The 27,935-nt window shown below is 41.3% G+C and overlaps 1 protein-coding gene across 3 annotated transcripts in view; it reads right to left on the bottom strand.

Annotated features, from left to right (window-relative positions):
• Positions 1-19,935, bottom strand: part of LOC106977942 (uncharacterized) — a 57,679-nt gene extending 37,744 nt beyond the window's left edge. For 2 of the 3 annotated variants that reach the window (XR_008293027.1, XR_008293026.1), the window contains exons 1-4: positions 19,247-19,935; positions 16,335-16,471; positions 11,381-16,216; positions 9,588-9,710 (exon numbers count right to left, since the gene is read on the bottom strand). The gene's annotated coding sequence lies outside the window, so the exon portion shown is untranslated. The remainder of the gene's footprint in view (positions 1-9,587; positions 9,711-11,380; positions 16,217-16,334; positions 16,472-19,246) is intronic. The other variant, XR_008293025.1, reaches the window with a different exon arrangement.
• Positions 19,936-27,935: the final 8,000 nt, after the last annotated feature.

Here is a 27,935-nt window from a genome sequence, read left to right as displayed (position 1 = left end):
GAACTCTGCATCCCAAAGCAACAGAATATACTTTCTTCTCGAGTGCACATGGAACATTCTCCAAGTAGATCACACACTGGGTCACAAAACAGCCCTTCATAAGTATACAAGAATTGAGATCATACCATGCATACTTTCAGACCACAATGCTATGAAGTTTGAAATCAACCACAGGAAAAAGTCTGGAAAACCTCCAAAAGCATGGTGGTTAAATAACACCCTACTAAAGAATGAATGGGTCAACCAGGCAATTAGTGAAGAAATTTAAAAAAATATGGAAACAAAAGAAAATGAAAATACAACAATCCAAACGCTTTGGGATGCAGTGAAGGCAGTCCTGAGAGGAAAATACATTGCAATCCAGGCCTATCTCAAGAAACAAGAAAAATCCCCAATACAAAATCTAACAGCACACCTAAAGGAAATAGAAGCAGAACAGCAAAGACACCCTAAATCCAGCAGAAGAAGAGAAATAATAAAGATCAGAGCAGAAATAAAGAATATAGAATCTAAAAAAACTGTAGAGCAGATCAACGAAACCAAGAGCTGGTTTTTTGAAAAAATAAACAAAATTAATAAACCTCTAGGCAGGCTTCTCAAAAAGAAAAGGGAGATGATCCAAATAGATAAACTCATGAATGAAAATGGAATTATTACAACCAATCCCTCAGAAATACAAACAATTATCAGGGAATACTATGAAAAACTATACGCCAACAAACTGGATAACCTGGAAGAAATGGACAAATTCCTAAACACCCACACACTCCCAAAACTCAAACAGGAAGAAATAGAAAGCTTGAACAGATCCATAACCAGCAAAGAAATTGAATCAGTTATCAAAAATCTCCCAACAAATAAGAGTCCAGGACCAGATGGCTTCCCAGGGGAATTCTACCAGACATTTACAGCAGAAATAATACCTATCCTTTTCAAGCTATTCCAAAAAATAGAAAGGGAAGGAAAACTTCCAGACTCATTCTATGAAGCCAGCATTACTTTGATTCCTAAACCAGATAGAGACCCAGTAAAAAAAGAGAACTACAGGCCAATATCCCTGATGAATATGGATGCAAAAATTCTCAATAAGATACTAGCAAATCGAATTCAACAACATATAAAAAGAATTATTCACCATGATCAAGTGGGATTCACTCCTGGGATGCAGGGCTGGTTCAACATTCACAAATCAATCAATGTGATACATCACATTAATAAAAGATAAGAACCATATGATCCTGTCAATTGATGCAGAAAAGGCATTTGACAAAATTCAGCATCCTTTCTTTAAAAAAATTTTTTTTTCAATGTTTATTTATTTTTGGGACAGAGAGAGACAGAGCATGAACGGGGGAGGGGCAGAGAGAGAGGGAGACACAGAATCGGAAACAGGCTCCAGGCTCTGAGCCATCAGCCCAGAGCCCGACGCGGGGCTCGAACTCCCGGACTGCGAGATCGTGACCTGGCTGAAGTCGGACGCTTAACCGACTGCGCCACCCAGGCGCCCCATCCTTTCTTAATAAAAACCCTCGAGAAAGTTGGGATAGAAGGAACATACTTAAACACCATAAAAACCACTTATAAAAAACCCACAGCTAATATCATCCTCAATGGGGAAAAACTGAGAGCTTTCTCCCTGAGATCAGGAACACAACAGGGATGTCCACTCTCACCGCTGTTGTTTAACATAGTGTTGGAAGTTCTAGCATCAGCAATCAGACAACAAAAGGAAATCAAAGGCATCAAAATTGGCAAAGATGAAGTCAAGCTTTCACTTTTTGCAGATGACATGATATTGTACATGGAAAACCTGACAGACTCCACCAAAAGTCTGCTAGAACTGATACATGAATTCAGCAAAGTCGCAGGATACAAAAATCAATGTACAGAAATCAGTTGCATTCTTATACACTAATAATGAAGCAACAGAAAGACAAATAAAGAAGCTGATCCCATTCACAATTGCACCAAGAAGCATAAAATACCTAGGAATAAACCTAACCAAAGATGTAAAAGATCTGTATGCTGAAAACTATAGAAAGCTTATGAAGGACATTGAAGAAGATATAAAGAAATGGAAAAACATTCTGTGCTCATGGATTTGAAGAATAAATATCGTTAAAATGTCAATACTACCCAAAGATATCTACACATTCAGTGCAATCCCAATCAAAATCGCACCAGCATTATTCTCGAAACTAGAACAAGCAGTCATAAAATTGTATGGAACCATAAAAGACCCTGAATAGCCAAAGTAATTTTGAAGAAGAAGACCAAAGCAGGAGGCATCACAATCCCAGACTTTAGCCTCTACTACAAAGCTGTAATCATCAAGACAGCATGGTATTGGCACAAAAACAAACACATAGACCAGTGGAATAGAATAGAAACCCCAGAACTAAACCCACAAAAGTATGGCCAACTAATCTTTGACAAAGCAGGAAAGAATATCCAATGGAAAAAAGACAGTCTCTTTAACAAATGGTGCTGGGAGAACTGGACAACAACATGCAGAAGGATGAAACTAGACCACTTTCTTACACCATTCACAACAACAAACTCAAAATGGATAAAGGACCTGAATGTGAGACTGGAAACCATCAAAACCCTAGAGGAGAAAGCAGGAAAAAACCTCTCTGACCTCAGCCACAGCAATTTCTTACTTGACACATCCCCAAGGGCAAGGGAATTAAAAGCAAAAATGAACTACTGGGACCACATGAAGACAAAAAGCTTCTGCACAGCAAAGGAAACAATCAACAAAGCTAAAAGGCAACCGACGGAATGGGAAAAGATATTTGCAAATGACATATCGGACAAAGGGCTAGTATCCAAAATCTATAAAGAGCTCACCAAACTCCACACCCAAAAAGCAAATAATCCAGTGAAGAAATGGGCAGAAAATATGAATAGACACTTCTCTAAAGAAGACATCAGGATGGCCAACAGGCACATGAAAAGATGCTCAACGTTGCTCCTCATCAGGGAAACACAAATCAAAATCACACTGAGATATCACCTCACGCCAGTCAGAGTGGCCAAAATGAACCAATCAGGAGACTATAGATGCTGGAGAGGATGTGGAGAACGGGAACCCTCTTGCACTGTTGGTGGGAATGCAAACTGGTGCAGCCACTCTGGCAAACAATTTGGAGGTTCCTCAAAAAATTAAAAATAGACCTACCCTATGACCCAGCAATAGCACTGCTAGGAATTTACCCAAGGGATACAGGAGTGCTGATGCATAGGGGCACTTGTAACCCAATGTTTATAGCAGCACTCTCAACAATAGCCAAATTATGGAAAGAGCCTAAATGTCCATCAACTGATGAATGGATAAAGAAATTGTGGTTTATATACACAATGGAATACTACATGGCAATGAGAATGAAATATGGCCTTTTGTAGCAATGTGGATGGAACTGGAGAGTGTTATGTTAAGTGGAATACGTCATACAGAGAAAGACAGATACCATATGGTTTCACTCTTATGTGGATCCTGAGAAACTTAACAGAAATCTATGGGGGAGGGGAAGGAAAAAAAAGACATTAGAGAGGGAGAAAGCCAAAGCATAAGAGACTCTTAAAAACTGAGAACTGAGGGTTGATGGGGGGTGGGAGGGGTGGGGAGGGTGGGTGATGGGTATTGAGGAGGACACTTTTTGAGATGAGCACTTGGTGTTGTATGGAAACCAATTTGACAATAAATTTCATATTAAAAAAAAACCCCAAAAGACCCCCCAAAAAACAAATGGACTTTAAAACAAACATTAACAAGAGACAAAGGACATTATATAGTAATAAATGGGATAATCCAACAGGAAGATGAAACACTTGTTAATATTTACACACCCAACATGATAGTACCCAAATATTTAAAGCAGTTAATAACAAACACAATGGAAGTACTTGAAAGTAATACAATAATAGTAAGGGACTTTAAGACCCCACTTACATCAATGGCCAGATTATTCATACAGAAAATCAACAAGGAAACAGTGGCTTTGAATGACACATTGGACCAGATGGATTTAACAGATATATTCAGAACATTTCATCCTAAAGCAGAACACACTTTCAAGTGCACATAGGACACTGTCCAGAATAGATCACATATTAGCCTACAAGTTAAATCTCAACAAATTCAAAAAGATCAGTCATTCCATGTATCTTTTACGACCACAGCATTATGAAACTAGAAATCAGCAATAAGAAGATTTTGGAAAGAGCACAAACATGAGGTTAAATAAAAGGCTACTAAACAAAGAATGGATCAAACAAGAAATCAAAGGGGAAATAAAAAAAATACATGGAGACAAATGAAAATGAAAATGAAAACACAATGGTCCAAAATCTTTGGGATGCAGCAAAAGTTGTTCCAAGAGGGAAGTTTGTAACAATATAGGACTACCTCAAGAAGGAAGACAAATCTCAAACAACCTAGCCTTACACCTAAAGAATTTAGAAAAAGAACAAACAAAATCCAAAACCAATAGAGGGAAGGAAATAAAGATTAGAAAGAAACAAAAAAGAAACTGAAACAACAACAACAACATCAACAACAACAACAACAAAACCCCACAATAGAACAGATCAATGAAACCAGGAGTTTGTTCTTTGAAAATATATATAGAAAAAAATTGATAAACCTTAAGCCAGACTCATCAAAGAGAGAACTAAAAAAAACAAAATCACAAATGAAAGAGAAATGACTGACACCACAGAAATACAAAAGATTCTAAGAGAATATTTTGAAAAATTATATGCCCACAAACCAGACAACCTAGAAAAAAATGGATAAATTCCTAGAAACAGATAACCTTCCAAAATTGAACCAAGAAGAAGTAGAAAATTTGAACAGACCTATTATTAGCAATGAAATTGAATCAATAATCAAAAAACTCCCCCAAAATAAAAGTCCAGGTGGCTTCATAGGTGAATTCTACCAAACATTTAAAGAAGATACCTGTTATTCCCAAATTATTCCAAAAAATAGAAAACTTCCAAATTCATTGTATGAGGACTGCATTAACCTGATACCAAAACTAGATAAAGATGCTACAAAAACAAACAAACAAACAAAAAAACCCCCCAAAAAACTACAGGCCAATATCTCTGATAAACACAGATGCAAAAATCCTCAACAAAATATTAGCAAACTGAATCCAACAATATGTTAAAAAAAATCATTCACCATAATCAAGTGGGATTTATTCCTAGGATGCAAGGGTGGTTCAATATTCAGAAAATCAATCACTGTGATGCAATCATATCAATAAGAGAATGGATAAAAACCATATAATTATTTCAATAGATGGGAAAAAAAGGAATTTGCCAAAATACAACATTCATTCATGATAAAAACCCTTAATAAAGTGGGTTTAGAGGGAACATACCTCAACATAATAAAAACCATATAAGAAAAAAATCCCACAGCTAATGTTATACTCAGTGGTGAAAACTGAGAGCTTTCCCCTTAATATCAGGAATAAGAAAAGGATGTCCATCTCATTATTTTTATTCAACATAGTAGTAAAAGTCCCAGCCACAGCAATCAGACAAGAAAAAGGAATAAAAGGTCTCCAAATTGGTAAGTAAGAAGCTAAACTTTCACTATTTTCAGATGACAGGATACTATATATAGAAAGCCTGAAAGAATCCACCAAAAAAACCTACTAGAACTGATAAATGAATTCAGTAAAGTCGCAGGATACAAAAATCAATGTACAGAAATCCACTGCATCTCTATACACTAATAATGAAGCAACAGCAAGAGAAATTAATAAAATAATCCCATTTATAACTGCACCACAAATAATAAATAATAAAATACCTAGAAATAACCAAGGAAGTAAAAGACCTGTACTCTGCAAACTGTAACACACTGATGAAAGGAATTAAAGACACAAACAAATGGAAAAATACTCCATGCTCATTGATTGGAAGAACAAATATTATTAAAATGTCTATGCTACCCAAAGCAATATACATATTTAATGCAATCCCTATCAAAATGCCAACAGCATTTTCTACACAACTAGAATAATGCTAAATTTGTGTGAAACCAAAAAAAAAAAAAAAAAACCCCAAATAGCCAAAACAATCTTGAAAAACAAAACAAAGCTGTAGGTATCACAATTATAGATTTTAAGATATACTACAAATCTGTAATAATCAAAACAGTATGGTACTGGTACAAAAATAGACACATACATCAGTGGAATAGGTTAGAAAGCCCAGAAACAACCCCACAATTATATGGTCAATTAATCTTCAACAAAAGAGGCAAGAATATACAGTGGGAAAAGGACAGTCTCTTCAACAAATGGTGTTGGGAAAACTGTACAGCTACAGTCAAAAGAACAAAATCAGACCAGTTTCTCACACCATACACAAAAAGAAACTCAACATAGATTAAAGACCTAAATATGAGACCTGAAACCATAAAAATCCTAGAAGAGAGCACAGGTTGTAATTTCTCTGACAGCACCTATAGCAATATTTTTCTAGATCTGTCTCTTGAGGTAAGGGAAATTAAAGCAAAATAAACTATTAGGACTATATCAAAATAAAACCCTCTGCACAGTGAAGGAAACTATCAACAGAAGTAAAGACAACCTACTGATTGGGATAAGATATTTGCAAATGACACATCCGATAACAGGTTAGTATCCAAATAAATGAAGAACTTATATGACTCAACACCTAAAAAACAAGAAATCGAATTAAAAGTTGGTGGAAGATATGAACAAACTTTTCTCCAAAGTGGATATACAGATGGCCAACAGACACATGAAGAGATGTTCATCATTCATCATCATGGAAACGAAAATCAAAACTGAAATAACACCTCAGAACTGTCAGAATGGCTAAAATAAAAAAAAAAAAACATAACAAAACTCAAGAAACAAGTGTTGGCAAGGATGTGAAGAAAAAGGAACGCTTGTGCACTCTTGCTGGAATGCACACTGCAATATGAATTCAATAGGAGTCTTTCCATCCTTTCCATAGATAGCTATGCTTTAGACATTGTGTTTTATTTAGTCCAAGCTTTGCTATCTAGATTGTTAGCAAGCAACCTAAGCTTTTGCTTGAGCAAGCCATGACACCTTTCAGTGGAGCCAGAGGCAGTTGGGTTGTAGGGTAAGTAGAAGTTCCACATCATGCCTTCTTCCTTAGCACATTTTAAAAAATGTTTATTTTTGAGAAAGAGAGAGTGACAGATTGTGAGATGGGGAGGGGCAGAGAGAGGTGGAGACACAGAATCCGAAACAGGTTCCAGGCTCTGAGCTGTCAGCACAGAGCCCAATGCAGGGCTCAAACTCATGAACTGTGAGATCATGAGCTGAGCCAAAGTCAGATGCTCAACCAACTGAGCCACCCAGGCACGCCAGTAAGAAACTATTTTAAAGATGTTTCTCTAACTGTAGGTTGTCAGTGTTGCAGTTAAGATTTGGTTGGTGCGGGGAATACTCTTAGAAAACCTATAATCTCAGGGCAATGCCTGTCATCTGAGGTAACACACAACCCAACCAGAAGTCAAGTAGATATCACACATCCTAATGGCTGTGATTCCTTGGGCAACTGTAAAATGAATATTCACACTTAAAGGAGGAAGTATGACATGGGTTACCCCACTTTTGTGATTCTGCAATATCAAAAGGGAGAGTGGAGGCCACAGAAAACCCCGTTATAATAGAAGGAAAACCTGTTGCTAAGGATGTGTTGTTGGAACAGAACCAAAATACCTTTATTCTACCAGACTGTGGATACACCTACAGTACAGGTATCAATGACTGTGGCCCTGACACCTCCTTAACCAGAAGGAAACTGGACCAGAATAGTATTCTCTCTCTTACTCTAACCTATTGGAGTCAAGGGAAAGGCAAGGAACACAACATGATGGGATGTGTAAAAGCGAATCTGACAATAGAAGAGAAAAAGATGTCGTTTGTGGTCAATGGAAGATAAAGGAACTATTAAAATAACCAGAGAAATATTTCACATTGAACCTGCTAAAACCTAATAAATGTCATAAGTGTAAATGTAACAAAAGTAATCTAATAAATGCAAATTCTACATTAGAAAACTTAAGTAAAGGGGCACCTGGGTGGCTTAGTCAGTCAAGGGTCCGACTTCGGCTCGGGTCATGATCTCACGGTTTGTGGGTTTGAGAACTGCATCTGGCTCTGCACTGACAGCCTGCTTGGGATTCTCTCCCTCTCTCTCTACTCCTCCCAACTTGCATGCGTGCACCTTCTCTCTCAAAATAAATAAATACACTTAAAAAAAAAAAAAAGAAAACTTAAGTAAAGCCACACTTGGAAGATGAAACTAATGAAGTCAAAAGAGCCTGGCAGGAACTGAAAAGAACAGAAACACACATTCCCTAAAATGATGATAGCCTTGAATTCTAGTGTTATGGAAATTGAACATGTACTTGATAGTGTTATGCAAACTTGCACCACCTGAAGCTTTATAAAAGTGATCTTTATTTAGAAACATATCTGTCAATAAAGTTAAACAGAGTGGTTTAAGAAAGTTAAGTTTTGGTAATTTGGCAATAGGATATGGAACCATGCTAAAGTGTTGTTATACTTATTATATGGGAATATGGTTGCTTAAACTGGCTATTAAACTATGGTGTAAAAGGATGCATGTCAAATAAAAATACTCCCAAAAGATGAATGAGTGTTTGTGATTAAGACTGTAAGTGATGTAGAATCACAAGGTGTGATGATATTTTTGTGAACTTAGATTTGTACTGGCTATTAGGTCCTTAGTATTAACTAATGTGGGAAGGGTTTGGAATCATAGGGTGGATGTTGCGTGTTGGTTTAATATGATTTCAAATCCATTTGTTTATGACAAACATAAAAAAAAAAGTTGGTTAGAAAGTTGTTTTGATATAAGAATGAAGTAAGTGGTGTCAAGATGTTAGTTCATCTGTCCTCACCCATAAGAACTCGATAGCTCAGCTCATGAGGGGCCTTGCTGGGGGCTTATTAATAAAAATGTATGAAGAAGGAACTGTGGCAAGGGGCCACGAGACTGCAAATACAGAGCATTTCTGAGGATGAGAAGAGAGTGCTCAGTCTGCACAAGGCTACGCTTTTCTGATGTAAAATAGCTCTCTGAGGACCATGGGGCAATTAGCTCCTGCCTGGTAAAGACAACACTTCTACCTACGGTGGCCAGAGCTGTGCAGTCACCCCTCGAGGATGATCATCTTGTCTCTCAACACCAGCACTGTCACCCTTAGCAATGTGCTCTAGGAACATGAGACTTGCACCTTTGCACTTGGAGCTGGACTTGGAATTAGGCAGATGACAGGTACTGCCAGTAGCCTGTTCCTGTGACTTAACCTTGCCTTCCATTGCCCTGTTCCCAGGTCCCTGGCTACCCTGACACTAGGCATGAGCAGCTAGAACCCACCAAGTGCTCTTGGCCAGCTGGGGCCATCCAAGCCTGTGGATCTAGGATCCATCTCCAACAACTGCATTGCCTCAATGATGGAGGAAGCCCACCTTCCAAAGATTACTCTGAGGGGACCATCAAAATGAGTGACGGTCTCCATAGGTACTTACTATTTTGGGTGATCTTGGGTTTCTGCAGCAATCAAGGTTCCCAGCTGTCTCTTTTTGGGGGACACCTGGGCCAGCCTGCCCAATCCAGCCATGGTCAAGCAGTTCAGATTTCTCTAGCTCTACCTTCAGTGGAAATATGGGCATTTGCATAGGTTAAGGCTTGGAATTAGGTAGATGCCAGGTACTTCCAATAGTCCCCCAAGTTTGTGTCCCAGCCTTTCCCACCATTGCCCTGTTCCAGGTCCCTGGATAGCCTGACCTCCAATGCTGGGCATGAGAGTTAGAACCCTACCAACTGTTCTTGGCCAACTGTGACCCTCCAAGCCTGTGGATCTAGGGTCCATCTCCAACCCTGCAGGACACTGTCCTGTTCCATGTCCCTGGTTACCTTGACCTGCACCTCCCATGTATGTGTTGTTTGTACCTTGTCAGCCAGAATTTGGTAGAGAGTGCTGACAGGTCTGTGGAACTTGGGCAATGCCCATTCTTCTGAAAATTCGTAAGGTGGAGAGCTTTCTCCTTGCAAATCTTTTTCAGGCAGCAGCTATAAATTGTTGACAAACTGTCTCCATTTGTACTGGTTGCCTGATGAGGTCCAGAACTTCTCCAACAATCAAGGTTCCCAGGTGTTTGTTACTAAAGGGTGCCCTGGCCATCCCACCTTGCCGCACCCTGGCAAGACAGTCCAATTAGTCTTGGTTTGCCATCAGGGGGAATAAGCCCATTTGTGTGGAATAAGACTTCAACTTAGGCATTTGCCAGGTAACCTCAATAGAGTGCTTCTGTGACTCTGTCTTTGATGCTCACTCTGTTTCAGTCCCCCAACTACCTTGTTCTGCATGGCCCGCACATGAGCAGTACATATCACTCAGAAGCCACCCATGTGTAGACCCAGTTCTCCAAGCCTGTGGACCTCCAACCAGATACAAACCACCTCCACCACATAGCCTCCAGCATGGAGAGACCTCACCTTCCAAAAATGAATCTGAGCTGAAAGCTATAAATGGGTAATAGTCGCTCCCCATGTGGACTTGCTATCTGATGGGTCCAGGACTTCTCTAGGAAACATGGGCTCCCAGGAATTTCCCGATAGCAGATACCCTGTCTTGTTTTCTATTTCTTGGAAAAGCAGTTGTATACCCACACCACCTCCTTCAGGGGAAATATTCCATAGTGGGTCTATGGACCTTCTGATAGTCCTAGTCCTAGTAATCACAGTCCTTCTGATTAGACTGATGTTTTACACACTCAAGAGCCCCCTCCTGTGCCCCACTCTCTCCTGACATTTGCTCTATTCTAGGTCCCCAACTACCCTCACCTGCATGGCCCACACATCTACAGTATGCCCCCCTTCAGGTGCTCTTGGGCAGGCCTCCAAGCTATGGAGGTAGGGTCCACTCCCATCCCCCAAATCTTCACTCCTTCCAGGATAGAGAAAACCCAATCCTCAAAATTGCTTTGAAGCATCCACTGAATGGGCAACAGTCCAGCCCCATGTGAAATGACTGCCTCATAAGGTCCCAAGCTTCTGCTGCAATTAAGGCCCCTAGGTGTCTCTTAATGTTGGATGCCCCAGCCAGTCTGCCTGACCAAGTCTTCATAAGGCAGTCCAGAATCCTTCAGCATTATCTTCAGAGGGAGTATGTACATTTGTGTAGCTTAGGGCTTGGAATTAAGCGGGTGGCATGAACTCCCCAAAAACCCATTCCCATAACCAAGAGTCTTCCAACACTTGCTCTGTTTCAGGTCTCTACCTCAGCTGACCCACATGGCCATGCATACTCAGTACCCACCTAGTTTGCCAACTTTGGGCAGCCATGGACCTCCAGGCCTGTGGAGAAACACCTGCATAGATAGCAGGCTCAAAGCATCTTCAGATGGAGAGCAGGCAGTGACAATCTGACAGAGTTTCCTGGTTTGTAGTGTGAATGTCTCTGGTGATCTTTTGGAGTGGCCCATAGAGCAGCAGGCATGAAAATTATATATGGGCTGCTGTGGTGATTTTCTTGAAGTTTATATAAAGTCATTCCTATTCGGTTTGCAGAGCTTCAGGAAAAAGGGAAGTTTTGGTTCTCGATGATTCCAAGTCAAAAGGATGGGAGAAAATTAGAAATGTTATTTTGGAGAGTTGTAGCCATACTATGGAGGAAACTAGAATCTGGGATCTAGTCCAGTTTACAGGTAAGAAACAAAACCTCAAAGACAAAAGAACCATGATATAATACCTACAGAGCTGTGTTACTGAAACATAATTTTTCTCTCTGAAGTCACCCTATTTTCAAAATTAGCCACATAAAGTCTTATTTATAAAATAAGTTTAGTTTTAGTAAACTTGATCTGATTATTTGCAGCAAGAACAGCATTTGGTCATAAACACTTCTAAAAATTTTTGCTGGAACTTTTCATAGGGAAACGTCAACAGTCTCTCAAGACTAAGAAACACAGCTGTCAGTCTTTATCTGCAATACCTATAGATTCGTGTTACTCCCTCTTTTCATGGTCCTCAAAATATCCTTGGGTTCTTGCCCCTGCCAGGAAATGGCCTTTACTTACCTGGTAAGGCTTCTGGGAACCCTGTAAAGCAGGGTGTCAGGCTGTTTTCCCAGGGGCTTTATTTGGCTCCAAAAAAGCCAACCTTAGTTCCTTAAAGCTGTCCGGTCATATCTGAGTCCATGCATGTTTCTCTCAAATATGACATTCCTCTCAAAGCCTTGTTAATATAACCAGTTATCTAATTGTATCCTGTTGCAAGAAGAGCAGATTCTTACTGAATGTATGCAATACATATATTGTCATGAAAATATAAGGATACTGTTTCTGAATTGAATTCTGGAGGGATCAGGTAGGGAGAAAAAGATAAATGTTTCAGTTCTGCTTACAAAGGTGTAATTTACCAAGCTACTGTATAGCAGTTTAAAAATTTTTTCCTTAAATCTGGAAAAAAATTTTTTTAAAACTTAGTAATGTTTCAAACAAAAAGTCATAAAAATCATAATCATTCTCTTCAATTTATTTTGTCCCAAGTAATTCTTGTTTTGCTTCATCCTGTTTTTCCCATTAATTCTGGAAGTTTTTACCAACTTCAGTTTTGTGATATTTAAATTATGAGACACCTATATTTTTGTCTTTTTCATGACTCTCCTTGAAGATGAAACATTTCTTCAGGAACACCTTTGCAAAAGCATCCAAATAAAACTGTCTGTAAATGATACAAGACTTAGTAATGGCCATGGTTAAGGATCTGATTCAAGTTCATTACAGTGCAATTGACCAGGAAATTTGGTTATTTCTGTCACACAAAAAGAAGATAATTAGATAATTAAAATTATAAGAAATAACGTATCAGGACATACCAGATTCTTAGGAGTTTGATATACTTTCTAGAACACTTATTTCAACAACATATATTTACACAAATATAATCAAAGAAGGTTCAGCATCACTTATTTGACAATGCTTCCCATGTGATTTAACATACCCAATAGACCTAATTAGTTTAATATCTCTTTTTTTAATGAGGAGAACAAATCCTTTTAATTGTTCCAGGGACCCTTTATAAAACCTCAAAGTTAGTTTGTTGTCAAAAGACTTCATTTTAGAATTTGATTTTGGAAAGTCTATCAAAAAATACCCAAATTTGAACACTTGATTAAACCTGATCACAGAACATTATGAAACATTATTTATTTAACCAAAATGACAATAAAAGATTTCAAAGGCAAGTGCAGAAGTTTACCTAATTGTGAGCAAAACTTAGATCTTTTAATATTAAGATGACTCAGTTTTCTAAAGTAATCAAAGACCTGATGGTAAGGATACCATGAAGCATGAGAGATTATTTTGTTAAAACATAGTCTTTGTTTTCTAGGCAGATAATTTAAAAAGGTAAAAAACAAAACAAAAAAACCTGTTTACAATCCTTTATCAAGAGGAACCCAATAATTTAAGAAAACTGTTCTTTTAACAAAGAGTAAACCCAATTTTCACTTTGCACCAGTGTACTTTTGAATATTAAAACTCATTTACTTAAATTTATTCCAATCTTAGCCAGCCTGACCACTCATAAAACTCCTTTGCAAAGATTCCTTTTCTAGAAATCTTTTACAGCTTCCTTTTTTGCATCTAGATTTTGTCCCATGTTTTCCCTCTTTTCTAACCTCTAAGACAAAATTACTTTCTTTTCCCTCAAGAAAAATGTATTTCCCATACTTTCTTCTACTGAAAACATACATCCTACTTACATATGGAGAGTTTTCCTTATTTCTAGTGGCTTTACCCATAAATATTCTTTGGAATTTTTAGCCAGTAGAAACTTTAATGTCTAATGAAATCTAAGTAGTAGCAATTGTGAACTGTTTATTATACCAGCATTTTTTATTGGTAAATTTATGAAAACATTTCATAATTTCTAGAAATGTTTATTCACAGTAAATCTTTTAATAAAGCAAAAAAACATGTTTACTAACAGACCCACATTTTAGCTTTAGTTTCTTTGTAATAGTGGATAAACCTATATTCAATAATTAATGTTTCATTATTTTATCTTATTTAGAACTTATGTAGATATTCAATAAATTTAACTTATCACTTAACTTAGCAAAACTTTGAAGTTTCATGTTATCAAACATGATTTTGGAGCTATTCTTAGGCATGTATAGAATAAAATATAGTTGTTGCTAAAAAGATTATCTATAAACTATTATTCCACTTACTTTATCTAAAACATTTGCTCCCAACAATTATGTTTTGATCACCCACAAAAACTTCACAACACATTAAACAAAATCAGTTAGCATTCTGTTACTTTTGCTGACAAATTTTGTAATAGGGATAACATGAAGTTATTTGCTTAGTAAACCTGGGTAGGATAAAAGTATTATATTTAATGCTGATAACTCCAAAGACATGTCTATTTTAATTAAACAAGTAAACTTAAATTAGCTTTAATATCAATTATTTTCCAGATCACATAAACCTGAGATTCATTTGGATTAAATTTCTATTTTATTTTGGAGAATTTTTTTGAAAGCCAAATTTATATAAGCACTTAATTTTCTTTAAGCCAATTAAACAGAGCTCTTTTACAAATTTATTATGGTAATACCACCTGAAGGTAGGAAAATACCATATCTCTAACATACGTGCGTTCAAATACATCTAGTCAAACACAGAGATCTTATAGCTTGCTTTAAAACAATATAAAACTCACTAGTTTATAAATAACAATTGGAATAAATTAAGTATACTCGCTCAGATGGCTAAAGTCTTTTACTATTTGTGGAGAAGATTTCTAAGATTTGTATTTGCCCCCGTAAGTAATCTTAAGGAGGCTGTGCTGGAGTTTGGGTACAAGAGGCCTTTTGGCAGTTTGGTTTTTAAAAAGGTCTCTTTACTTTTTTTTCTTCTTCAGTCTCAAGTGACTGTGGGATGTGTTTACAGTTCAAAAGATTTATAACTTTAAGGGAAAGAGAAAGAATTCACTTTTGCCCTGTGTAAATCATGTAGTGAAAGTTAAAACAAGCAGATGGTGCCAGATTGCAAGAAAGAGATTTTATGTTGGAGATGGATGGTAAGCTTTGGCTTACATCTAATTTCTGTTCTTTCACATGTCAAAGGAGTCCCTAAGTATAGCCTTTATATTAGTAAAGGAATTGTTACAGGGAAAGAATGCAGGCATTGGCCCTGTCAGCTTGCTTTTCGAGCCAGCCTCACAGACGGGCATGTTCGTGATTCTTGTCAATCTGGCAGCTGTTTAGACAAACTCTGCTGTGGGTCTCATATGTAAAAACTGAATGAAACTTTACTTTTCTTATTAATAGCCTTTCCATTAATAAGACAACTGAGCACTCTAGGAAGAATTCCTTTTTTCTTTCAAATTTGGCCAATTTAAAGGATCTATCATCTATCTGGCCACCGACAGATGGAATCCTACTAAGGAAAAGGCCTTTATCACACGGGTAGTAAGGATGGTGTGGCGACAACAGTATCTCCAGTTTCCTGTGAAAATATGCAGCGTCTCTAGTCACAGACCTGCTAATCTGTGACACCAGGCAGGCACTGCTACAATGGGACTTTTCCAGCACTAACAAGCAATGAGGGGTAAGATGACAAAGGTCCCTCCTGGCTGGGACTTCTTATAACAAACATGTCTGGCATGAGCTGGCATGTCTGGACCAAGAGAGTGCTGCTAGTAAGTGCACATCTTGCAACCCCAGTCTATTTGATCAACGTCCACCCAGGTAATTGTACCCTGTGGCTGGTGAAGACCAGAGAACATTCTCCCTGGTAATAAAGCCAAGCTCTTAGGACACAGAACAAGATTAAAGGAAAACCTCATCAAGACTGTACATAGAGGACCCACAGCAAAGTTTGTTTAAACAGACACTAGTCTGATGAGAACCTTGAAATCATCAGTCTGTGAGGCTGGCTGGAACAGCAGGCTAATGAGGCCTATGTCTGCGTTTCCTCCCTATGGTAATTCCTTGTTATGACAAATGACACAAAAGACAAAGAAAAACAGTGACCATCTCTGGGAAGAAATGAATCATTCAGAGCAAGAGTACTTTACCAAATTTATAAGAGTTGCCAAGCCCAAGGAACTGGTTCCATGAATATTTTCTCCTGATGATCTAAATTTAGAAAGAGAGAGAAAAAGGACTCTCCGTACTCTTTCTCCACGAGATTCTTCAGGCAGAGAGCTGGTGGGGATGGGGATTGGGTGAGTACTGACATAGTAAAGATTCCTACCTTCTTCTGGTTTTTGGAAGATGTCCCAGGGTCTCTCAGCTGCAGCAGTGTCCAGCCAGAGAAGTTTATTCTGCCGACTACAGCAACTTTTGGAGAGGAGAAATATTTCTCTACCTTTCAAGGTTCTTCTAGCTAGTCTAAGAATTAAATTGACAGGAGACAGATTAACAGGAGAAACAACAAATTTAATTAGCTGTGGACAGAGGTCCAATATTTAAATTGAGACCCAAAGAAACAACAAAGACTGGCAGCTTTTATACTTTTTAGACAAAGAAATAAGAAATCGTTGAGAAATGGGCTGTAGAAAAAGTAGAATTGACAGCAGAAAGATAGTAATGAAACTTACATGTGGGAACTTGAATTAGTAAGGAATTCTAAACAGAATTTGGGCTGGAGTAGTAAATTACTAAAAGTAAAAAGGTGTGTGTATGTGTATATATATATATATATATATATATATATATATATATATGCACACACACATACATACACATACATACATATACACACACATACTTCTTCAGCCACGAATTACTTGTCTGCTGAGGAATGTCATCAAAACGACATGACCACTGATTGACCTATAGGTTGGACTGGGCTCTTGGAGGCTCCTAACCCCCCTCTTCTGTCCTTGGAATGTGGGTTACACTTGCCTTTCCTGTTCCCAGAGGCTGCTCCAAGACAGAGCCTTGAGATAGTGATGTGTTGAGAAGACCTGTACTGTATATGTGACTGAACCCAGTTAAGGCCTCCTTATAAACTTTTAAGATTGGCAGGCAGGTGGGAGGACCCTTTCCTCTTGCTGCTACCTAAGACACGCCTCTATATGTTTTCTTTGCTTATTAAAACTGCCACCTACCTAGAGTTGCCTGCTTCTTTCTGTGATCTCTACCTGTCCTCTGTGTATGGGGGCTGGTTTTAAAATGATAACTGAGAAACCCTTAGGAGGGTTACAAATCAACCCGGTCTCTGATAATAAGGGGGTCTCTTTGCTTTTTGGTACAGGAGGGTACCATTGACATGGGTGATTTATTTCCTGCTTTCAGGAGACAAAGGGGAATCTGGGTGTCCTTATTCCATTGGCTGTTTCTGAAGTAACTTTAATTCAAAATAGTACGCCAAAGTGGCATATTTTGGGGTAGCCTGCTCTTGGTCCCCATGTGTACATTGGTGTAGGTTCGAGTTTGGAAAAAGGCAGATGCTGTTGTCCCCCCAACAAATCACTCTGGGAACCTAGATTCTCTGGACATGGCCCACTTCAGGTCCCTGCTTGCCCAGACCTGCAGCAGCCCATACACGGGCAGTATGCACCCCATCAGCCATCCTTGGATGGCTGGATACCCTAGTGCTATGGAGCTCAGATGAGTCCCCAACCAAATACATAGCCTCCAGTGCAGAGTGGGGAGTCCAATCTCCCCAACATCATTGTGAAATAACAGCTTTAAACTTGCAACAACCAGTCCCCATTTGGACTGGCTGACTGCAGGGGTCCCGAGTTTACCTGTAACCAAGGCTCCCAGATGTCTGTTAGTAATGAACACTCTGACCAGCCCGCTGGATCCAGCCCTGGCGAGACAGCTCAGACTTCTCTAACTCTGTCTTCAGGGTGAATATTTGTAGAGATTAATGCTTGGAATTAGGCAGATGACAATCAGTATCTCCAAGAGCCCCATCCTGTGACCCATCCTTGCCCAACATTGCCCTGCTTGCACATGTGCAGTGAGAACCTGTAAACCATCCTTGAAAAGATGGACCCCCAAAGCTTAGAAACTCTGGCCACAGGTATAACCTGCAGCGTGGAGGAAGCCCACCTTCCAAAAATCCCTCTGAGGTGGCAGCTGCCAATGGGCAACAATCCCCATGTGGATTTGCTTTTGCTGGGTTCTGGGCTTCTTTAGGAACCTGGACTCCTACGTGGCTCCTAATGGAGGATACAGTTTCCTGCCCACTTGGCCCAAGGCATGTAAAATACCTCCAGCTCTCTCTTTAGGGCGACCACTCCACAATGGGTAGTTTGGCCTTGCAATCTGTCTGGCATTTTGCACTGCTAAGGGCCCCACTCCTATGAACCAGCCTCTTGCAACACTTGCCTCTTTCAAGGACCTGGCTGGCCTGACTGGGACAGTTTGCACAAGCCATATATATCCGGTCATCTGCCCTTGGTAGCCAGGCCCCTTCAGGCCTGTGGAGCTAGGGCCAAACTAGTACCCCCTTGGGGTGCCTGGGTGGATCCAACTTTGGTTCAGGTCATGATCTCGAAGTTCATGAGTTCAAGCCCCAGTGCTGGGTTCTGTGCTGCTAGCTCAGAGCCTGGAGCCTGCTTAGGATTCTGTGTCTCCCTCTCTCTCTGCCCCTCCCCTGCTTGTGCTCTCTTTCTCTCTCTCAGAAATAAACATCAAAAAAAAAGTACCACCTTGTCTCAAGGGTAGAGAGTGCCCACCCCTCCAAAAATCACTCTGAAGCATCAGCTGAAGTTGGCGACAGTCAGTCTCCCTCTCTGCTGGGGTCCCAGACTTCAGCAGCGATCAAGGCTGCCAGTGAAACTCTGGCCTGGCCCCAAACACCTACATAGCCTCAGGCATGGAGGGATCACACCTGCTGAATAGAGTCCTGAACCAACAGGTACAAATGGGTCTTTAGGTGGGCTTGCTGCCTAATGGGGTACATCCCTAGGAACTAGGATTGCTAAGGTGTCGCTAAATGAAGGCTAGCCTATCCTATAAAACCAGCCCTCCCTGAAAGGCAGGGCATTCAGGGCCCTCCGGGTGTGTGGATCGGGGTCAGTCCGGAGTCAACTGCATAGCCTCCAGCGCAATAGCCCCCCCTACCCCACATCTTTGTGAGGTCGCTGCTTTAACCTGGCAACAGTCCAGTCTATTTGGAGCAACTGCCTAATGGGGCCCCGGACTTACCCGTAATCTGGGCTCTCAGATGTCTCAGTGTGGGATATCCCAGCAGCCTGGTCATCCTGTCTTGGCTGGGTAGTCCATACACCTCCAGCTTTACTTTCAGGGAGAATATGCACATTTGTGTGGATTACGGCTTGGAATTAGGCAGATGCCTTATATCCCCTGTCAGTCTGCTCCTGGGACCAGGCCTCCCCAGACACTTTACTTGTAACAGGTCCCTAGCTCGTCTGACCTTTGCCGCATGCACATGCGTTAAGTAGGCACTTGCCGGCCAGCCTTGGGCAGCTGGGATCCTTCAGGCCTGTGTGTGGAGTTCTTTCCTGTTCCCAAACGCCTGCATAGCCTTTTGGGCATATGGAGCCCACCCCCGAAAATCCTTCTGAGGAAGTAGCTTTAGAATAGTGATAGTCCCAATTTGGGCCGGCTTCCATAGCAATCAAGGCTCCTAGATATGTCTTACTGAAGGATAGATACCCCAGCCAGTCTGCTGAGCCAGATGATGGCAAGGCAGTGCAATTTCCTCTGGCTCTGCTTCAGAGGGAATATGTGCATTTTCGGAGGATGATGCTTGGAATGAAGTAGATGCCAGGTACCCCAAAGAACTCGCTCCTGTGATCAGGCCTCTCCCTACAGCTGTCTTCTTCCAGACCCCCCGCGACAACCCTCACCAGCGCAGCCCGCACATGCGCATTCCTCACCTCGTCCCCCGGCTTTGGCCTGTAGAGGGCACTCCAGGCTCGCGCAGCTGAAAAGTAATCAGAGTGGAAGGAACTCGCTCCGGTGAAGTTTATTCGAGGCTCCATTTGAAACAAGATGGTTAGTTCCCATGTGGACTGGCTGCCTGATGGGGTTCTGGGCTTACCAGCAATCAGGTCTCCCATTGTCAGTGAAGGATACCCTGGCTGGGGAGTCCAGACTCCTGCAGATTTACCTTCGGGAAGAACATGCACATTTGTGCAGGGCAGGGCTTGGAAGTGGGCAGATGCCGGTAGCCCCAGTAGCGCCCACTCTTGTGCCCCAGCCTCCCCGTACAGCTGCTCTGTTGCAGGTTCCTGGCTTTCTTGACCTGCACCGCCACGCATGGGCAGTCTGTACTGTCTTCACCTGGACTTTGCCCCAAAACCTTCATAGCTTTCAAGCTGGAGAGTGCCCTGCACCCCCGCCAAGTCATTTCAAGACAGCTGCTTGAACTGGCCTTGGTCAGTTCCCATTTGAACTGGCTGCCTGAAGTGGGCCTGGGCTTCCCCAGCAAGCAAGCCTCCCAGGTGTCCCCGGTTGGTGGATCCCAGGGTAGACCTCCTGGCCCACCCCTGACAAGGTAGTTGAGGAACTTCAAGTTCTGCATGTATGGGGGATATTTTCCATGTGGTAGTTAGAGGTTTCAAGTGCATATATGCCTTGTCTCCAAGAACCCCTTCAGAGACCCAGCCTCTCCTTGTGCCCTTGTGGGTCCCATGTACCCTGAACTGCCCTGCACTAGTGTGCAGTTTGTCCCCTTCAGTCAGGCTTGTATAGTGGAGCCGGTGCCATGTGACCTGCATAGGCCAGTGTGGAGGGATCCCACCCCTGAAAATCACTGTGAGGCAAAAGCTGCACATTAGTGACAGTCACTCCTTATCTGGACTCGCTGCCTGAAGAGGTTCTGGATTTTTCCAGCAACCGATTCTCCCAGGCTTCTCTTATTAGGTGGTACCCGAGCCAGTCTGCTTGGCTCCATCCTGACAAGGCAAGCCAGTAACCTCCAATCCTGCCTCCAGAGGGAATGTGTACATTTGTGTAGATCAGTGCTTGAAAAGAGGCAGACGCCTCATGTCTCCAAGATCCCCATCCTGTGACCCAGCTTCTAAAGACTAGTGACCTGGTTTGGGCTTTTGGTTTCCCTGAACTATGTTGCAAACATACGTGTAGTTCACACCCAATCAGCCAGCCTGAGTTCAGCTTGGGCCTCCCAGGTTTGTAGAGTTGGGGCCTGGCCCTGACAACCTACACAGGCTCTAGCACCCAGGGGACCCACACCCCCAAATCACCCTGAGGCAGCAGCTACACGTGAGCAACAGTGAGTCCCCATTTGGACTTGCCTGATAGGGTCCTAGGCTTTTCAGCTACCATGGCGTCCACATAGGCTTTATTAGAGGGTTTCCCACCCAGTCTGCCTGGCCACACCCTTGCCAAGCAATCCAGTGTTCTTGAGCTCTGCTAGCATGGAATATGGGCATTTGTGTAGGTTAGGTCTTGGAACTGGGCATATGCCTTGGTCTCTGAAGGTCCTGCTCCTGTGACTTACTTGGTCATTCCTGTCCCTTGCTCTGGCTTTCCTGATCCAAGTCCCTGGCTACCCTGAACTGTTGTGCATGTGCATTATGCTTCCCTTTACCAGATCGTGGGGTTCCTGTGCTGGGCCTCAACTCCCTACAAAGCCTGTAAGGTGGAGGGATCCACTTCCCCAAATATCTCTATGAGGATGCCGACAGCGCATTCCTGCCTGATGGGGTCCTGGGATTTGCCCACAACCAGCACTCCCACGTGTTTCTTGTTAGAGTACTTAGTCTCTCCTTCCCTCCCCCTGCCCCTCTGCAAGACAGAATTGCCTTGATCTGTTCCTTCAGGGAGAATATTCCCCAGTTACTGGGCTTGCAATTAGGTATATGTCTTGTCCCCTAAGAGCTGTTCCTTTGAACTGGCCTCTCCAGACTTAGACTCTGTCCCAGATCTGAGTACCCTGAAGTGCCCCTGCAGGTGCTGTGCATTCTGTCCCTGTTTAGATGCAGTAGGCAGCGTGGACCCTCCCGGGCCTGTGTAACTAGGGCTCAGACCCAACCACCCACATTGAATCTAATGTTGAGGGAGCTCACACCTGGAAGATTCTGAGGCAGCGCCTCACATCTGGTCCCATTAGGGTCCCATTAGGTCCCATGTGGACTTGCTGCCTTCCACGAACCAGGGCTCCCAGGTGTCTCTCATTGTAGTTCTCCCTCACCCCGGGCCCCACGACTGAGGTTTTAAGTGCCAAGATGTGTGTGTTCAGGGTGATAAGGTCCTTTGTGTAGGTGCAGGCTTGGACACTGGGAGAGGCCTGTTCTCCCACAGGAATCCATGACAGTGACAAAGACTATTAGGTTTACTTGTTTATACCCTCCATATACTCAGATTATACCATGGAAACAGATTGAGGCTAGAATCCCCCTTTCTTTCCTGCCCCAAACATGTCACTAATTTAAAACACTCTTGTCAAACTCTTCTCAAAAAGCATTAAAAATTGTGTGCCAGGTCCTGTTCCAGGAGCATAGGGAATGTATCCTCACCAAAGTTGTAATTCCAGTATTATAAAGCAAATGGGAACATAGAATTGAATTCCTCAGTCGGCCTCAAGAAGTGAGGAAGGTACCCAACAGAGGAGGTGATGTTTCTAGGACTCCCAATGAAGATATGTTTTCATGGGAAAGGCATTGCTGATGGAGTGACCAGTAAATATAAAGGCGGGGGGTGGGGGGGGGCTGCGAGATAGAATGAAGCAGACTGGTGAACGGAATGCAGATTGCGAGAGGCATAGGGGTGTGATGGGAGAGAGAGGGGAAAGGAAGGCTAAAGATGTAGGTGGAAACCAGACAGCCCCAAGCTCTAGGTGTCTCTGTAGTGTTGCTTTCCTGGACTGAATGAGGAAGCCTTGAAAAGATTTCAACGGGAGGATGACAATCACATTTGCATTTTGGAAAGGAGGCTCTGTAGCAGCATGAAGGCTGGATTGGGGGGCTGATGAAACTTGCTTCGGGGACACTTGTAAGGACACTGAGCCACTAGACTCCTGTGCTCTAGTCAACAGAGGGTATATTCCAATGTGTCTCCTATCAGAGACTTTGCCCTTTTTTCTGTTTTTGTTTAAAATAAATATATGATTGTTCTATTAACCTTATTCTCCTAGAGCTGATTAATGTTACCACCGTTTCCTTTGATGCTTGACAGGGCTTAGTATAGCACTTGGCCTTAGTGAGCATGACATAAATGCTAGTACTTAAGCCAGAAATTAATGAAACAAGAGGTTGGCTGATGAAAATCGGAAACTGGGCCTGGGATGGGTTTGCTGTTTCTTTGGTGGAAACAGAGAACATAAGGCTGATCTAAAGGCACAGGGGTGGGAGCACAGAGGGTCATGCTTAACTCTGCAAAGGTGACTTTGAGGCTTCACTGAAAAGAATATTTCCACTGGATCTAGAAGAACAATCCAGAAGAAAAAAGTTGTCCAAAGGAATTGTTAATGAGAAAAATGCAATTAAGGATCGGAGTATGAGAAAGCACACGCGAAGTTCATTCAGCTGGGGCAGGCAAAGAGTGGTCAGAAATCAGCCTAGAAGTTTGTGTGGATATGAAGAGCTTCATAAGCCATGCTACATTTAGCTTCTTTTTTCAATAATATTTTTAATATCTAGTCATTATATTTACTATCTGCTTTGCATCTTCACTCAGTGTAGTGTGGGGGAACAGAGGAAATTAGCTCAGGCTAAAACGGAGAAAGGGAAGGTTATTAAAAGTCACTTTGTTAAGGTACGGACAATAACTTACATGGTGGGGTTCAGCACACATGGTAATGGTTAGAACTCTGCCTAAAATCTCTCCTTCCAACCAGGTATCTGGTCTATGAAATTTTTTAATTAATTTTTTTATTTAAAAAAATTTTTTTTAATGTTTATTTTTGAGACAGAAGGAGACAGAGCGTGAGTGGGGGAGGGGCAGAGAGAGAGGGAGACACAGAATCTGAAACAGGCTCCAGGCTGTCAGCACAGAGCCTGATGCGGGGCTCGAACCCATGAATCGTGAGATCATGACCTGAGCCGAAGTCGGACGCTTGACTGACTGAGCCACCCAGGCTCCCCTGATCTATGAAATTTCTCTTCAGAGATGAACAAACATCCTGATTAAAGTGCCAACAGAGCTACAGCTTTATATACTCTGAGTTGGAAAGAGGCATGAGTCCACCTAAACTGTCCCCCACTGCATCTAGCAAATGAATCTCTTGAACTCATGTTCTGTGAATAGGTGGATAACTCCAGTGACAAGGAATTTATTCACATCATGATTGTATTCCATTCCATAACTGGTAGAAACTTTCCCCCTATTTACAGCTGCACAGTATGTAATTCCTCTTCCACAAGAAACCTGGTAGTGGTTTTCAATTCCTGCCAATTCTAATCAATGGGTATGAATGACCTGGGGCGGTACCCAGCAGGAATCTACAACTTCGTCCAGATTCATCAGGAAGAAGGATGGTTCAATGGCTAGGTCAGTTAAGTATTCTGGAAGGGAGAGTGGCAACATATAGGATATATATTTTCATTCCAGACTGAGATATTTGAAGCCAATAGCTTTAAACAGCTCTACCGCCTGTGTGTTAAGTGGTTCCCGAATTAACACCTAGTATATAGAAGAATCTGAATAAACGTCTTATCAGTGGATTCAAGACACTGTTTCTAGTCACACTCCCATCCCTGCTCTCAAGTCATTTTTCCTTAGATATTCTAGACAATGTCTACCCTAAAACCTTGATGTCATACTTCTTTTCCACTGCATTATTGGTTTATTGGATTCCGGTATAGGGTTCTTCATTCATGACCATTAAATTTCATCTAATTAGATTTAACTTGTTGCAACATATAAAGAAAATTACTTGTCAAAATATTCTAAGGGTTTAGAGTTCATGAACTTAATACAGGTCAGTGGGTTGATGCCAAAACAAATCCTAAAGTGATATTAAGATGTATAGAGGGATACGGAATCGACAAGGAGGTATTAAGCTTGCTCCAGTAGAGAAATACTTGTCCCTAAATCCTACTTGGAATTCTACTTACCTTTTAAGAATTAATCTAAATTCCAGTTCTCCATGAAAGTTTCCCTAATTAACCCCTTAAATTTTTTTTTAACATTCATTTTTGAGACAGAGAGAGACAGAGCATGAGTGGGGGAGGGGCAGAGAGAGAGGGAGACACAGAATCCAAAGCAGGCTCCAGGCTCTGAGCTGTTGGTACAGAGCCCAATGTGGGGCTCAAACTCACAGACCATGAGATCATGACCCCAGCTGATGTCGGACACTTAACTGAGCCACCCAGGTGTCCCCCCTAATTAACCTGTTTTTAATGAATCACCCTCACAGCAATTTGTATAAACATAATTTTTGGCATTTGTCATCTTATAGGTGTTCTTTTCTTTTACTAGTTTGTAACCTCTAAAACAATCCAGTCTTATGCATTTTGGTATCTGCCTTAGGTCAGGTTCTCTAGGGAGAGAGACTGAGATGAAGGTTCTTACATAAGTAATTTATTTTTTCAAATTTTTAGTTGGTATTTTTGAGAGAGATAGAGTGCATGAGCGGGGGAGGGGCAGAGAGAGGGAGAGAGAGAATTCTAAGGCTCATGCTGTCAGCGCAGTCTGACTCGGGGCTGGAACTCACAAACCCTGAGATCATGACCTGAGCCAAAATCAAGAGTTGAACACTTACCCAACTGTGCTACCTAAGTGCCCCATGTAAGTAATACGTTGAAGGAGTACTCTTAGACAAACAATAAAGGAGAGAAGCTACACAAAAAGTGGGTTTAACTGTACTCTTACCTCAGCCTGATCCTTGGGAGAACTTTGGGCAGGAAAAGCATCAATCAGCCCATCCTGAGATAAGGCAGCCCTTTGTAGCCCTACATCAATTAGTCATTGGTTGCAGGCTTCCTCCAGGAGGAAGTCCTAACAGCGCCAGCATATCTCCTCAGCTGAAGGCAATTCTCAGGAGAAGGCTGCAGGGATGGGCTTTTAGAAGCCAATACGCACAGCAGCTGGAGGAAGGGGGCCCCGACCAGGCAACGGGGATCTGGCCAACCACCAACAGTGCCTGCTATAGTTTCTCTCCAGAACCAAGCATGGCATCTTACACATACTGGGACATAATAAATGTCTGCTGAACTGCACTTTTCAAAGTGTTCAACCAAAAGAACCACTTTTCTATTCAACAAAACTTTTCTTACCGACTATTGCTTATTTTGCTTTAATGTTTATGCAGCCATTGGTGGTCCTAATTGGATTTATCATTTTGCTATTAAAGTAATGGAAGAAATACAAAAACCATTAGGATGTCATAAAGCTCTATTCCTTAAAACATTCAGCAAAAGCTGGGGCACCTGGGTGGCTCAGTTGGTTAAGCGTCCGACCTCAGCTCAGGCCATGATCTCATGGTTTGTGAGTTCGAGCCCCGTGTCGGACTCTGTGCTGACAGCTCAGAGCCTGGAGCCTGCTTCTGATTCTGTATCTACCTCTCTCCACCTCCCCCACTGGCATTGTCTCTCAAAAATAAGTAAACATTAAGAGAATATTCAGTGAAAGCAATTTCATAGAATTTTTAGCCTATGATTTATTTTGCTGGACTTTATTCAATATAGATAAGTAGAATTTGCATACATCAGCTATAAGAAGAGTTAAAAGAAGAAAATGTGGATATGAAAAGGAATCCACTCATATAAAACCTCCTTAATTATTTGAGAATCTTCTGAGAGCCTACTGCCAAAGCTTTAAGAACTTTTAACAGTTTGAAATAGTGTCAAGCGAGGGGCACCTGGGTGTCTCAGTTAGTTTGAGTGTGTGACTCTTGATTTTGGCTCAGGTCATGATCCCAGGGTTGTGGGATCAAGCCCTGGTTCAGGCTCCACACCGAGCATGGCGCCTACCTGAAGTTCTCTCTCTCTCCCTCTGTCACTCTACCCCCCACCCCTGCTCACACACACTCCCCCTCTCTCTCAAATTAAAGCAAAACAAAAAACAAAACAGTGTCAAGCTTACAGAAAAGTTGCAGGTAGAATTTGAAGAGAATATTTTTTTCTTTTGTGAGCCATTTGCAAGTAACTTGCCAACATAATATCTCATCACCCTGAGAATTTTAATGTGTAGTTACTACAAATAAGGATAATCTGCTATATAATCACAATACAACAATCAGAACCAGGATATTAACATCGATACCAACAATTTTCCTGATGACATCCTTTATAACAGTAAGAATCCAGGTGATAATCACACACTGTCTTCAACTGTCAGTCATGTTTCTTTAGTTTTCTTCAGTTCAGAACCATTCTTTAGTTTTTCCTTGATTTTTCTGACCGTAATAATTTTGATGATTACAGGCAATTATGCTTGGAGTTTCCCTCAGTTTGGGCTTGCCCGGTATTTACTCATGAACAGACTGAGGTGATGTCTCTGTGGGACTATCACAGGAGAATGCTACACCGTTCCCATTGCATCCTGTCAGGTGTGCAGGATTTCAATCTGTCCAATTGCTGATGATAATTTTGATTATTCTGCCAGATTTTTCCATTATAAAGTTACTTTCCCACTTTGTAATTAATAAACATTGAGATGATTTATTATTTATCAACATATTTATTCATCAAGATACAGTAATGGTTTCCTATATTATTCGATGGGATTATGATCTGTTGCATAGCCAACAGATTATGATCTGTTATTATTTATTTTAATGCTCATTCTTCCCAAAGGGAGTCAGTCAAGCTGGATTCTGTGTCTTTTGGACATGTTCCTATTATTCCCTGAGCACTTCCTTGCTTTCTGGCAAAATAAAATGGTCTAAGATTATTTTATACTTTTCTTGTCCCAGCCCTGAAATCAGCCACTTCTCCAAAAAGCCTAGGTTTCTTTTTGTAAATAA

Source organism: Acinonyx jubatus, chromosome E4 (genome assembly GCF_027475565.1).
Source record: "Acinonyx jubatus isolate Ajub_Pintada_27869175 chromosome E4, VMU_Ajub_asm_v1.0, whole genome shotgun sequence".
NCBI classification, from domain to species: Eukaryota; Metazoa; Chordata; class Mammalia; order Carnivora; family Felidae; genus Acinonyx; species Acinonyx jubatus.
The sequence above is the reverse complement of the archived record's forward strand: the minus strand, read 5'-3'. Positions and strand labels throughout refer to the sequence as shown.